We start from the raw sequence: 14,921 nt of genomic DNA on the forward strand, positions 1-14,921 counted from the left end.
AGCTAACCACCAAAACACTGTAAATGGAAGTGGTTCAAGCGGTAGATCACGAGCCTTGATCATAAAGGTTAAAGGACAGTGCCTAGGCCTTGAGTTCAAGCCCCAGTAGAGATCTTATCTCATTCTACCCATGGAATATTACATAAGCATATGATGTGGAATACACACACACACACACACAATTATAATGGAAATAAGAATAATTTAATTTATAATTTTATACAGGTTCCTTAAAGATGGTATCTAAAATGTACTACAGGAAGCCCACATTATTTGTGGATTTATTGTATATTTTTGCTCAAGCAAGTCAAAATACCTAATAGTTTTTAAAAATGAGAAGAAATTTCAAAGATAAAAAATTTAAAATCCTCACCTAGGCATTGTATAGCTCTAAGTCCCAGATTATCATCAGTTACATTTAAGTCTCACTGTAATTTGTTGAGGGTTTCCTCACCCCTCCTTTCCTGAAAATCTGCCTACCACAAAGCAAGTTGTATCCCCAAACAAGATAAAAGTTAATGTGCTTAATTTATGTAATTGTGGAAAGGTCATATAGTTTTAGGGAAAAGATGGATAGCATTAGGGGGAAAATAAATCCAGTACCTGTAGAACTTGAGATAAAAGTATATAGCGAACCTCTACCTTTGAATGACAGTGTACATGTGTTAAGGAGTAGTGGATTTTAAAAATATTTTACTTAACTTTTTATTTTATTATAAGTAGTTGTACAAAGAGGATTCAATTTAATACATCAGTTTATGTATACAATGCATCTTAATCAGTGTCACCATTTCTATCATTCCCACCATCTGTCTCTTTAAGCTACCAGGTTCTGTTTGAGTATTATGACCGTGTTTGCCCATCCTTCCTCACCCAAGCAGTGAGTTTTTCAACATTTTAAAGTTTTGAAGTGGTGGCATTTGTGCACCCTCCCTCCCTCCCTCCCTCCCTCCCTCCCTCCCTCCCTCCCTCCCTCCCTCTCCCCCTCCCTCCATGCAGCCTACACCATGCAGTTCCTGAATATTCAACTCTGCTATACATATGATGAGCAACTTTCGATTACGGAACTCTGTATCCTGAGCATCTTCCTCAATGGTGTTCTCCTTCGAACCATACACCCATGGATACCACCAAGGGTCTACATGATCCAAAAACTTGGATTTAAATGGACCAATATAAATGACTATGACTATCAATCAATGATGACAGGCAGAGAGATTTTGGGAAAATCTCTTCCAAGTGGCCACAAAAGATGAGATTATCAATGGCTTTAGTAATGGTTCATTGTCTCATTTACATAATGAACTTTTATTGTATTCCTAGCATACTCAGGACAGTTGTGGGAAATTGAGTATGGATTGTCATTTCCTTGGGAAGCAATCAGGATTACTTTAAAAACATTGTTGATTTCAATACAATAGAAGTATAAGATTACATATATATGTATATATATAAATATATATATATAAAGGTATAAGCATTAAATCTACAGATAGATATAGTGTTATATTTGTGTGTGTGCACTGAATTCAAAGCTTTGCACTTGTTTAGCTGGTGCCAAACTACCACTTGGGACACACTACCAGCCTAGCTTTTTGCTAGTTATTTGCGAGATAAGACTCTCACAGACTTCTCTACCCAGACTTCCCTTAAACTGCAACCCTCCAGATCCCAGCCTCTTGAGTAGCTAGGATTGCAGGTGTGAGCCACTAAATCTGGCCAGTGTAGAGCTTTTGATGTTTATATAGCCATCTAACTAACACCAGACCAACTTAAGGAACATCTTCATACCCCTAGAAACACTCCCCATGTGCCTTTTCTGTTAATTACCCCCACTACACAATCAACTTCTGCACATAGGTTAGCTTTCTACTCTCCTACCAAAGGACTCACACACAGTGCATACTTTTCTGTATGCCAACCTTATTTTGTCTAACATACTTTTTCCTTTGAGGTTACTTCATAATGTTACCTGTGTCCATAGTTTTGCTTTATTTTTTTAAAATCAATTATTATATTCCCAGAATTACTTTTTTGACATTACTTAAAACGGTATTGGGAGGACTCTGGGAGATGACAGTGGTATTGACATCATTTTGAAATCTCCAGAGCTAACTCATTTACCAAAAAAAAAAAAAGTATAACTAGGATAAAAAGAATTCAAAGTCCATCTCTATTATGTACAATGAAATTAAGTGAAAATATATATGCCTACAAAAATATATTGCATGTGACAGTGAAAGTATGCCTCAACGGAACAGTATTAACCAGACCAGCATAGTCAAGAGGATATAGAAGGGGTAGAGAAGGACGCTGGATGAAGAGTAGCAGTACTCAACTTGTCACCAGGCACTCCCTGGGAATCTCAGCAGGTTAATTCAAGAACAGCCAAACCTGGGAGGAACTTAACATGGTTAGGAAATGTGATTAAGATGCATATAGGCAGAGAAACCAGGGGCATAGGTGGTCTTGACATTAACCCTCCAAATCTGCTTCACAAGGTATTGGCCCCAAAGGGGAGGAACTGCTGTGGACAGAATTGAAATGTCGTTAAGTCAGGGACAATAGGAGAGAAAAAAAAAAAAAAGAAAAGGAACGAATAAAAAGCAGGAAAAGCAGGAAGATCACAACAGGTATAGAAGAAAGAAGAAGAGAAAGAGGAAGGAGAAGAAGAAGAAGAAGAAGAGGAAGAAGAAGAGGAGGAGGAGGAGGAGGAGGAGGAGGAGGAGGAGGAGGAGGAGGAGGAGGAGGAGGAGGAGGAGGAGGAGGAGGAGGAGGAGAAAGGCAGAAGTAATGCTGTGGCTCAAGTGGTAGAGTGCTATTCTTGAGCAAAAAAGAAGCCAGGGGCAATGCTCAGGCCCTGAGTTCAAGCCCTAGGACTGGCAATAAATAAAAAAGAGCCACCGAACAGGTTTGCAGGAAAATTCTATGGAAAGTTACGAGAAGAAATTAAAAGCAAGGACCAAATAAGCACCTCAAAGAAACCAGAAGACTGCCTATAAAACTGATGAAAATTAGAAATTACTATTTCAAAATAGACACAAGAAAAAAAAGCAGAAACTATAAAAGACTATAAATATGCTTAGAAATAAATAATAGGTTACATGTTTGAGAAAGGAGATGTCTGAAGAAAGATCAGGCTAAACCCCCAAAATAAGTTAAAACACAGCATTGCCTCAGAAGCAAAGAGTGAATAAAAAGCAAAAGAAGAGTAAGGGCCACAGAAAAGGCCTGGGTGGGGGGGAAGGGGAAGAAGAAAAAAGGTTAAATCCGGAAGAACTTAAGAAAGCGATCGAACAGCTCACAGAGAAAATGATATAGGAGGCATTCAGTGAAGACCCACGGAATATATAATAGGATTTCCCAAGATAGACACTGAAGCGTGAGGCAGAACCAAAATTAAAAACCATACCTCAGTGGAACTTTCCTGAAATAAACAATAAAGGGTAAGATCAACCCAGAATAGCCATACTGGATTAAATAAAATAAAAAGGGCTGGTTATGGAAGTACATGCCTGTAATCCTTGCCCTTGAGAGGCAGAGGCAGGAGGATTCTGATAGCTTAAGCTACATAGTGAGTTACAGACAGCCTGGGCTACACAACAAAACCCTACTTCAATAGATAGACAGATGGATAAATAAATGGTAGATAATAGACAGACAGCTGATAGATAACAGATGTTAAATAATAGATATATAATAGATGATAGATAGATAAGTAGAGATACAAGCTGGATAGCTAGATAATAAAAAATGGAGATAGATTGGAATAGATATATAATGGAAAATAGAGATAGATCATAAACAGATAGATGGATAGATAATAGCCAGATAAATAGAAAGATAGATAATAGATGGATGGATGTATAGATGCTGGATTGCAAGATAGATAATACACAAATATAGATAGCTCAATAATAAATAATACATAGAAAATAGAGACAAGTGGTAGATAGATAGACAGACAGACAGATAGAAAAGGGCTTCTTTGAGTGCCTAATGATATTTATATCTACTAGAGAGACGAAGAGAGAGAAAAAACAAACCAGATTGCTCAGTCTTCTCAACACAAGGCAGTAACATGAAGACAATGGAGAAACATGTTTAGCATGCTCAAGGACATCCTGAGACAAAAGAGTTTATTCCTAGCCAAACTGATTATGCAGCCTCAGAGAACGGTATTCTCTTACATCTTCCCCAAGGAATCTACCGAATGACTTAAAAGACACTGACACCTCGATATGTGAAAATGAAATCTTACTTTGTATACTTCAGAGTTTCTTCTGGAAACCAAAGGCTCGAGTACAAGTGAGCCTTCTGTGAGAATCGGAAATGGTAAGCTCTAGGCATAGTTAGAGACGAAAGAGCAGTGTCTCCTTGTTCAGGTATTTCCGGATCAGACACACATCTTTGATAGATGGACGAATACCTAACACTTTGGAAAAGTACTTGGTGGTTGTTTTGAAGATCAGTGTACCAGAATGGTATAGCATAGCCCAGTGTCCACCCATTTTTGGCTTTTGTTAGGATCGAGGATAATACCTGCACAAAATCCCCAGGTGTTTCATATGAGTAGAGAATAGCACAGGCTGTATATTCAGAGACACTTTCTGCAAAAGGTTATTTCAAAGAAAAGTTTCCCTTAGATAAGTTGGTGCTAAGCCTGGTTTGAAAAAGTACTCCTTTTTCTTTTCTTTTGTTTATTTTTGCTTCTTGTGCTGGTACTGGGACTTGAACTCAGGGCTTTGAACTCTCCATTGACTGACATTTTTCACTCTTCCACTTGAGCCACAGCTCCACTTCTGTCTTATTGATGGTTAGTTGGAGAGGAATCTTTTGGAATTGTCCACTGGGCCTGGCTTTGAAGTGTGATCTTCAGGTCTCAGCCTCCTGAGAAGCTAGGATTATAAGCCTGGGCCAAGCACACCTGGCTGTCATTTCTCTTAATGCAGACAAGTTTGTGATGCTCTGTGCTTGAGAGCCTTCAGCAGTCATGTTATCACACTGCTGTAGGTCATAGGTGATGGATAGGGCTTCAAAAACAAACGGCCTTATTCCTCCATTGCTGTGGTACTTCCAATTTGCTGAGCACATTCAAATCAGGAAGTACCTTAAACACGTCACCTTTTACCTACATCAGAATCACACCCTACAACTGACTATAGGTTTAAGAGCCACCCTTCTGTAACTCATTCCCCTTGGCTACATTCTCTGAATGCCCTGGAACCTGATTTTTGTGGTTATTGTTGTATATGGCTCTTTGTGGCATTTGGAAAAAAAGTTGAAGTATCCAGTTGTATGTCCTTGGTCCTGCAATTCCAGGGTTGTTCTTGTTTCCAGCTTGTACTGCTGGCTTGAAGATTGTCTTTGCAACTACTGGGCGACATTTTTGCTAGGGGTGGGGGGACCCACAACATTTTCTTGTTTTATTTATTCCCCCAATACAAATAATTTCGAGATACTCTATAAATAATTTGATTGGAAGCCACTTTTTCTTTTGGAATTGAACTGAAATAACCATGTCAGAAGCCAACATGCAGATGGGAAACTTCTTATTCCTGCTGATGTGGGCAGATTTTCCTTAAAGCTGAAGAGGGCTTCACACCCACAAATCAATACCTTTCTGAATCATCTAACAGATTTGGGTTGCTCATGGAAGATCTGCATTTATTTCTAGGTGCCATAATCTTTGTGTTATCTCCTGGTTTCATCTCGAAGTGAATGACACCCAGAATATTGAAATAAGAACCCAAAATTGTAGAAAAAGGTTAAACCTGGTGTTAATGAGCCCGCTATCGTTTCTGCTTCCTTGGTTCCTTCCTTCCTTCCTTCCTTCCTTCCTTCCTTCCTTCCTTCCTTCCTTCCTTCTTTCCTTCCTTCCTTCCTTCCTTCCTCCCCTCCCTCCCTCCCCTCCCCTCCCCTCTGCTCCCCTCCCTTCCCCTCCCCTCCCCTCCCCTCCCCTCTCTTTTTCTCTTTCTGTCTCTCTCTTTTTTTTTTCCTGGGCTGGGGCTTGAACTCTGGACCTGGGTGCTGTCTCTGAGCTCCTTTTGCTCAAGGCTAGTGCTCTACTACTTGAGCCACAGCTCACTTCTAGCTTTTTCTGTGATTAATTGGAGATAAGAGTCACATGGACTTTCCTGCCTGGGCTGGCTTTGAACTGTAATAATCAGGTCTCAGCCTCCTGAGTAGCTAGGATTATAGGCGTGAGCCACTGGTGCCTGGCCTCTCTTTTCTTTTTTCTCTCAGAGGTATAAGGTATGGCTTCTTCTCAAAGCCACACCTGTATAATTCAACAGTACTTACTAAACAATGACATTATTCTGGACATTTTGTTAGACATTCACTTTTCCAACTTAATCGTCACAGTGATTGGCCATTTATGTGTATAGTGCAAAATAGCTTCTTTTGCAAAAATGAGAAAACCTGAAATTTATTATGGAGGCAACTTGCCTAAGGCTATAGAAAGTAAGTTACAAAAGGTAGAATTTGAGTATTCAGACACTGGAAATGACACATCTGGGTTATAAATTCTAAAAGGATCACTTATTAGCCAATCTTGAACCTCTCAAATTTGAGTCCTCTGTTCCCAGAATTGAAGCAAAATCCTGCTGTACAGAGTTGAAAGAAACAAATCTTTTTAAAATCAATTTTATCATTCTACTAGTTCCTATTACAGTGCCTGAAGTGTAATTAATACTCAATAACTGGTGATGATTGTTAATTGATCAGAATACACACAACCAGGTGTCATTGGTTCATGCCTATAATTCCAGCTACTCAGAAGGCTGAGATATGGAGGATCAGAGTTCAAAGCCAGAAAAGTTATCAAGGCTCCTTCTCCAAAGTAACCAGCAAAATGTCAAACTGAGGACATGACTCAAGTGGTAAAGTACCAGCCAACCACAAGGCTCTGACTTGTGTTCAAACTACACTATATGGAAATCCACCTCTTACTAATTAATCATTTAATTCCTTAAAGTCTCAACTTCCTTCTCTGAAAAATGGGACTGATACAATTTATTTATTTGTGAGATAAAAGAAAATAGTATCAATAAAATTTCAGTGACTGGTACCTATCAGGCCTATATTCCTAGCCACTCGGGAGGATGAGATTTGAGGATTGAGGTTCAAAGCCAGCTTGGACAAGAAAGTTGGTGAGACTTGGATCTTCAATTAACCACCCAAAAGTCAGAAGTAGAGCTGTGACTAACGTGTAGAGCACCAGCCTTGAGTTAAAAAGCCAATCGAGAGCTCAAGTCCCTGCGTTCAAACCCCAGTATTGTCTCTCACACACAACCCAGAAATATGATCAGTGTTCCATGTCTGGTATATCCAGAAGTATTACAGTGAATCTGTTCATTTGTACAACAGGTGATAATGATTCTATTTTAAAAACCCAATCCTACCTGTCTCTGCCATATACTTTCCCAGGGACTCTGATCTCTCTCTCTCTCTCTCTCTCTCTCTCTCTCTCTCTCTCTCTCTCTCTCTCTCTCTCTATCTATCTCTCATTGTTTGTCTGTCTGTCTGTCTCTTTTCAATGCAGCCACTTGATCTCAGCCTCTGCCTTTCTCTAACTGGAGAGAAGGTAGGGAAGCTGATGGTGGAAGGACCAGCCTGCCCAGCCTGAAGAATATCATTTGTGTCTACACCTCCATCCCCAGCCAGGCAGATCCTGGACGTGGGCAGAACAGCCCAAAGAAGGCCTCTGGAAGTTCCACTCTTCCTCCATCAGAGACCCAGCTTGCCCAGACTGCACCTCCCTGCAACCCAGATCTTAGCCCCATTGCAGGAAAAGCTCCCGTTTCCCTTCCTATCTGTTCTAGAAAGTCAGAGTGAGGTGTGAGGAGCCCTATTTAACCTGCACGGGCCGCTGGCTTGGGCACCATTTCCTGAGCCCTTGGTTATTTTTACTCTCTGAGCCTCTTCTCATTCTTCAGGTGCGGGGCGAGGTGGCGTTCATTTGGCTTTGCTTCTGACACAAGATAAACGAGCTCGGGGCCCTCGGCGATTCACTCTGGCTGCTAGGGGGTTCCAAAATAGCAAACTATTTTTCATAACAGCAATGTGATCTGAAGGGAGCTGCAGCAGGTGCACGCAGATTCCCCATCGCCGTCTGGGGTGCCTCGTGGAGGAGAGGATTCATTAAGTGAGCACTGGTGTCCGGGAGAAAGCAAGGCCTGCTTGCTTGCACAGTGCACAACCCCAGCCACTGGGTCAAGGTCTTGGCTCCTGAAGGCAAATCATGCCCTTCTTCAAGGTGGAAATGCAGGTGAATGCTATCTCGGTCACCCCAAGACTGCAGCTCTCCCTTTTTAAATTGGAGGAAGCTAAGATTATAGATGGGAATATCTTATCTATCTATCCATCCATCTAGCTACCCATCTATCTAATCTATCTATCCATCTATCTAGCAGTTCATCAATCCATCTATCCATAGATCTAGCTTTCTCTTTCTCTTTATATTTAGACATCTATATTTCTATATACACATCTGTATCTATGTACATGTATTCTATATACACATATATTCATTTGTGTATACATATACTATATACACACCTATATTCATATGTATGTACACATATAACATATGAATATATCTACTGTAGATATAGATGTATGTCACCTTGTATGTTCAACCAAAGAGCAAAACTTCTTAGAATTTTCAAATAGTTGATTTTGCCTTGTTTAGTTTTTCCAGCTGTGGGGCTTGAACTTAGGACCTAGGCACTATCTCTGAGCATTTTGTTTGTTTGTGTGTTTGGTCTGTCATGGAGCTTGAACATGGGGTTTTGGTGCTGACCCTGAGTTCTTTTGTTCAAGGATAGAGCTCTACCACTTTGAGCCACAGCTCCACTTTTAGTTTTTGGGTAGTTAATTAGATAAAAGTCTCACAGGATCTTTTCTGCCCCAGGCTGGTTTTGAACCTATGTCCTCAGATCTCAGCCTCCTGAGTAGCTAGGAATACAGGCATGAGCCACTAGCATTTAGCTTAGTTCAAGTTTTAATTTGTTAAATGTATGGTTATTTTGAAAAGTTTAAAAGACAATGTCTCTTTTCTTCTTATGTTCCAAAATGGGAAAGAAGGGCTGGGGATATGGCCTAGTGGCAAGAGTGCTTACCTTGTATACACGAAGCCCTGGGTTCAATTCCCCAGCACCACATATATAGAAAATGGCCAGAAATGGCGCTGTGGCTCAAGTGGCAGAGTGCTAGCCTTGAGCAAAAGGAAGCCAGGGACAGTGCTCAGGCCTTGAGTCCAAGCCCCAGGAATGGCCAAAAAAAAAAAAAAAAATTCCAAAATGGGAAAGAAGGAGCCAAGTTATATCAACAAGACCTCTGAGATTCTCTTACTATTTTTGTTGACTCATTAGCAATTTTTTTAAAAAAATCTGTTCTCATCACATTATTCACTATTAAAAAATTGGTCCTGTTGGGCACTGCTGGCTCACGGCTGTAACCCTAGCTACTTAGGAGGCTGAGACCTGAGGATCCTGGTTCAAAGCCAGCCCAGGCAGGAAAGTCCATGAGACTCTTATCTCCAATAAACTACTTTAAAAACTGTAAGTGGCACTGTGGTTCAAGTGGTAGAGTGCTAGCCTTGAGCAAAAGAAACTCAGGGACAGCACCTTGGCCTTGAGTTCAAGTCCTAGGACTGGAAAAAAAAAGTTGGTCCTGGCATTACAGCTAATAATTTACCAACATGAATTGTACATGCATTTTCAGGATGGGAATTCTAATAACATAGAGAGGACTTTTATTTAGATTTCTATAAGTTGTATATTTTCTTTTGATGGGTTTCCTCATCACATGACCAGGTCTTCCTCATCGTATGACCAGATCTTCCCCACCATGTGACCAGGTCTTCTCCATCATGTGACCAGGTCTCCTTGAAAAGAACTGAAGGTAAAGCTGATGTAAATGCTATACTATAATAAATAATAATAATAATAATAAGATGATGACTTTTCAAAATTGAGGTGGGACTAAGGGCACAAATCATGTGAGAATGTCCACAGTCAAGGTCAAAATAGGAGAACAAGTATTGTGTAAGAGCCATGTGTTAAGGAACTATAATTGAATGTGTAAGATGCTGGCAATCTGTCTCATATCTCAATTTAAGCATTTCTTTTCCCAGGGGGCCACAGAGGGTGCAGTAAATGAATAAATAAATACAAGTGACTTATTTTGAAAGCCCCAATTTTAATATGATTATATGAATTACAAATCTCCATATGCTACTTTTAATTTCTAGGGCTTTCTCTTTTTTCTTCTCTCTCTCCCTCTCTTCTTTTTCTGTGCCAGTTCTGGGGCTTGGTCTCAGGGCCTGGTCACTGTCCTTTACCTTTTTACACTAAGGCTTATGCTCTACCACTTGAACCAAAGCTCCATCCACTTCTGGCTTTCTTTCTAATTAATAAGAATTAACAATGATTCATAAGAGTTCATTAATAAGATTAATTAATTGTTGAGTCTCACTGACTTTCCTGCTCAGGTTGGCTTTAAGCCATGATCCTCAGGTCTCAGCTTTCAGAGTAGCTAGGATTACAGGTATAAGCTACCCATTGGTGACTGGCTTAGAATTCTTTTCTTTTTTAGTTCTGAAACTGTATTGCCAGGAAAAATCTACCTCAACCTTGCCAGGGGAATGCAAAGAGGTCAATTAAACTGGACAGGGAAAGCTTCTCTATCTCTAGCTTGATCCAGAGGCATGGTGATTCTATTTTACATGGAGTCAGAATGATTTTTGGTCTAGCTCAGGCAATCAAAAAGGAGTCATAGAAACACAGAGAAATGCCTTTCTCTTAATTGCGTTGTCCTGGTGGGTTTCAGAGACTATTTCTTTCCTCAAATCAGTGGTAGTTCCTGATCCTACTAGAGGAAAATAATACATTTTTTTTTTCTCCTTAAGAACAGCAATTTCTCCCTCAGGCCACTAAGATCCATTTGCTAAATAACTCTCCACATCTAAAAAAATTGTGTCTGAGTAGCCAGAAGAGGTGAATGCAACCTTGCAAATCTTTCTCTGAAACCTTCCTCTTCACAATCCCCTTTCCCTTTGTTCAGTGTGTCTGAGTCCTACCAATGTAGAGTAATTCGTTACCTTCTACGCACTGAGCTCTCTTTCTCTAGCTCCAGTTTTGATGTCTCTATTTCTCTTTGTTAAGAAAGCATAAGAGAGATGCCTGGTAGTGAATGATGAAGAGCACTGGCTTAGAATCACTCAAGAAGACCTGGGTTTGGGGTCCTGTATTATTTATCTGCTGTGTGACTCTTGGCTAGTTACTTAATCTTTCCGTGCCTCCATTTTCCGATATGTAGAAAAGTAATAATAGAGTTCCTAGGTTTTTGCGCTATTTTGAGATGTGCATGAGGTACTGCACAGAATATGCCCAAATAATTCCATGAACCTTAGCAATTATTATCTCAAAACCCCTTTTTCTACAGTATAATTGCGCCATTTAAAAAAAAAAATTCTCCATCACCGTCAAATGAAGGAATCTGGAAAACAATGCGGACTTTGGACTAAGCTGAACTTACAGTGTAGGCAGGCCTGAGCCCCACAATCCTCCTTCCTCTGTCTCCTGAGTGCTGGGATTCGAGGCGTGTGCTACCACACCTCATAATCACTGTCTTTCACGAAGGAAAACCCAAGAAACTCTTAATTGGACATGCTCTCTTGCCTGTGTACTCCAGTGTGAAGCTTTCTTGTGGGTTGCCCCATTCTCCCCCACCAAACCAGGTGAGACGGGAGTTGAGAAGATGGTAGGGTTTGTAGTTGATTGATTTTCTTCCCCCTCTCTTTCTGGATAGGGCCTCATATTCACTCTTCATATTTTGAGTCTCTCTGGGGAAGCCTGAACTCTGAGCACATGAAACTTGGGAAGGGGCCTTTTGGGGGAAGGGCCCATCACAAGCCTCCTTTCCACTTCAACCAAGCAGGCAGACCTTTAACAACACGACGCTACCAACTGACATTGGCCTATTAACATTCCAGCTTCAAGGACCTGGAGGTGCTGTGTGGGTGAGATAACCAAGGCTAACAAGCCCGTGACGACTAGACCGGAGGCGGCGTCTAAGGCACGTGGTGGGTGAGTTGGAGACTCAAGTGTGAAGGTCATGGGCCTGGAACTAGGCCCCTCCAGTCACTGTGGCCAGCAGGTGGGGCCACAGCCCATGCCCAGCAGGCAGGTGCATTTCTCAGGATGCTTCCTGAGTGCCTTCTTCCATTATCATGCTTTGGAACTTGACCTTTCCTCTTTCCTTCTTTGTTCCTGCCAGCATTGCTCCCCAATTGTGCAGTGTTCGCTTCCTTTTCTTCCTTCTTATTTGGCTCACTCCACAGATGGGTGGGAGCCCACTTAGTGTAGGCCAGGTACTGACCCAGTGAAGGATTGGCTGATACCCGCAGGGTCTCTGTGCTCCACAAGCTGACATGTTCAATGTGAGTCTTCACTTCCTAAACCTCACCGTGCATGAAAATTCCATGGCAGTACTAGAGGTCGAACTCGGGGCCTCCTGGCTCTTATAGGCAGTCACTCTACTATTTGAACCGTGCTCTCATTCTTTTTCACTTTATTTTTCAAATACAGTCTTGTAGAGTTTTGTCTTTGTTTGTTGCTCAGACCAGCCTGGTTTTTCCTAGTTCTGGCCTCTCTTGTTGCTGAGATCACAGATATGGACCACCCTACCTAATTTGTTGATTGAAACGGGGTCTGGCTAGCTTTTTTTTTTTTTTTTAACCCCCTAGGCTGGCTTTGGATGTTGATCTTCCTGTCTCTGCCTCCTGAGTAGCTGGGATTTCAGGCATGAGCCACTGAATAAATAGCTGCCAGGTGACAATAGCATTACCGGTCCCAGATCCAGACCTTCTGCATCACAAAGACAACATATCTTCTTTCTCCTTCCACCCAGTAGTAGCCTTCAGATTACCCAAATTGTGTCAGAAGAGTTTAACAAGATCACAGACTTGGTTTTTCTCATGGGCTATAACTTTATCTTGTGACCCTGACCTAGGCCAGATGTTTCCCACAAACATCCAGGAAACACAGAGGAAGAAGTAGGAGGATTTGGATAGATACTCTCACTCCATTCCAGCTGGGTCCTAGGTCACACTGTAAATGAGAGCGAGCACTCGAGATACAGGACAATCCCAACTCCTAAGATGGTAACAGTAGACAAAACCTTTCCAATGATACACATCCTCTCCCTGGTAACTGGGCTGCCATTTGCCAATTTGCCTCCGTTACATGACTAATTTAACTCAAGTTGCTACTCGGTCATTAGGGAGTCCCTTATTCACAGAGCAGAATCAGGCTAAATAAATAATAGGAAGTTGGGGGAAGAGGCAGATGCACACGGAGTGAGACTCAGCTACAAACGCAGTCTTGAGACTTGCACGTGCTTCATGCAAATCTCCACATGTAAACCATGGGTGCCAATTCTTCCTCTGCTTTTTTAAACCATCAAGTAGCTGCACAAAGGAATGTTAATGCCACATGTCGGTTTGTGATCTGTGTCACCCTTCTATCATTCTTCCCCCTCTCTCCCAACCTCACCTCACAAGTTACTGGGTTCCATGTTCACATATGTACATTGAATATTACAATTGTATTCTTCCACTCTTCCTCCTCTCCCCATTAATGTGCTCCCTCCCCAAAGAACACGTGTTTAGGCTTCTTGGAATTTATTTGGTTCATCTGTAAGTTAGTTGTTCGAAAGTGTTATGCAATCGTCCCCTGCATATACCATTCTTTAGTTCATATATTTGTGACTACATGCATATGACCCTGCATATATTTACATACATACCTATAATTTAGATTTAACTCCCATGTGTGAGAGAAAACATGTGTCCTTTGTCCCTCTGAGCCTTTGGAGGTTTTTTTAGGGGGGGGAATGAAACATAGAATTATTTCATGATACAGTGGTAATTATTCCTAAGCATTTATTAAAAAAGACTTCAGGGCTGGGAATATGGCCTAGTGGCAAGAGTACTTGCCTCCTACACATGAAGCTCTCGGTTCAATTTCCCAGCACCACATATATGCAAAACGGCCAGAAGGGGCGCTGTGGCTCAGGTGGCAGAGTGCTAGCCTTGAGCCGGAAGAAGCCAGGGATGGTGCTCAGGCCCTGAGTCCAAGGCCCAGGACTGGCCAAAAAAAAAAGACTTCAAGTCAGGGTACAATAAAGACACTTGCACACCCTTGTTCACGGATGAGCCATTCACCATAGCCAAGTTATAAAAGCAGCCCAGATGCCCTTCAATGGATGAATGGAAATAGAGGATTGATCTGTCTATCCATCTACCTGCCCCCCCCCTCACCTATCATGCATGCACACATGCATCAGGGAGAACGATATTATGTCATTTGTAAGATAAAGGATAGACCTGGAAAATAATCATATCAAGTAAAGTAAGCCTGGCTTTCCTCTGTTTTTATATCCTGGTGACCCTAAGTGAACAGACCAGGAACTGAGAGCAAACTACCTTCCCTTCTAATAAGAATCACATCCCAATGGAGTGTACCTTTCCAATTATTATGCAAAAACAATGGCAGAATTACTTATAAATGTACAGCTCCCTAAGGGCTCTGGATGCTGTGGTCCATGCAAATCTATCATTTTCACGCAGCCATTGTTGGTGGGGGGAGCAGCTGAACCCTCCATCGCAGGCTACTTAATCAAGCGAGAAACCCTTAAATTTCCTTGCAAAAAAAAAAGTGTGAGTTCTGGAGCTAAATATGCAATGAGTAATATATTCCAGCTGTCTCCACGCAGGCCTCCTCGATTCTCTCAGAATGGCATGGTGTTTGCATTGACATGGAGATGATGGGTCATCTCGAATTTCTCCCTGTTCACAGCTGGAGGTTTAGTGGTATCTCTCATTTGTAATCACTGTGCTTTTTGTTCCCTCC

Source organism: Perognathus longimembris, chromosome 23 (assembly GCF_023159225.1).
Source record: "Perognathus longimembris pacificus isolate PPM17 chromosome 23, ASM2315922v1, whole genome shotgun sequence".
In the NCBI taxonomy this organism is placed as follows: Eukaryota; Metazoa; Chordata; class Mammalia; order Rodentia; family Heteromyidae; genus Perognathus; species Perognathus longimembris.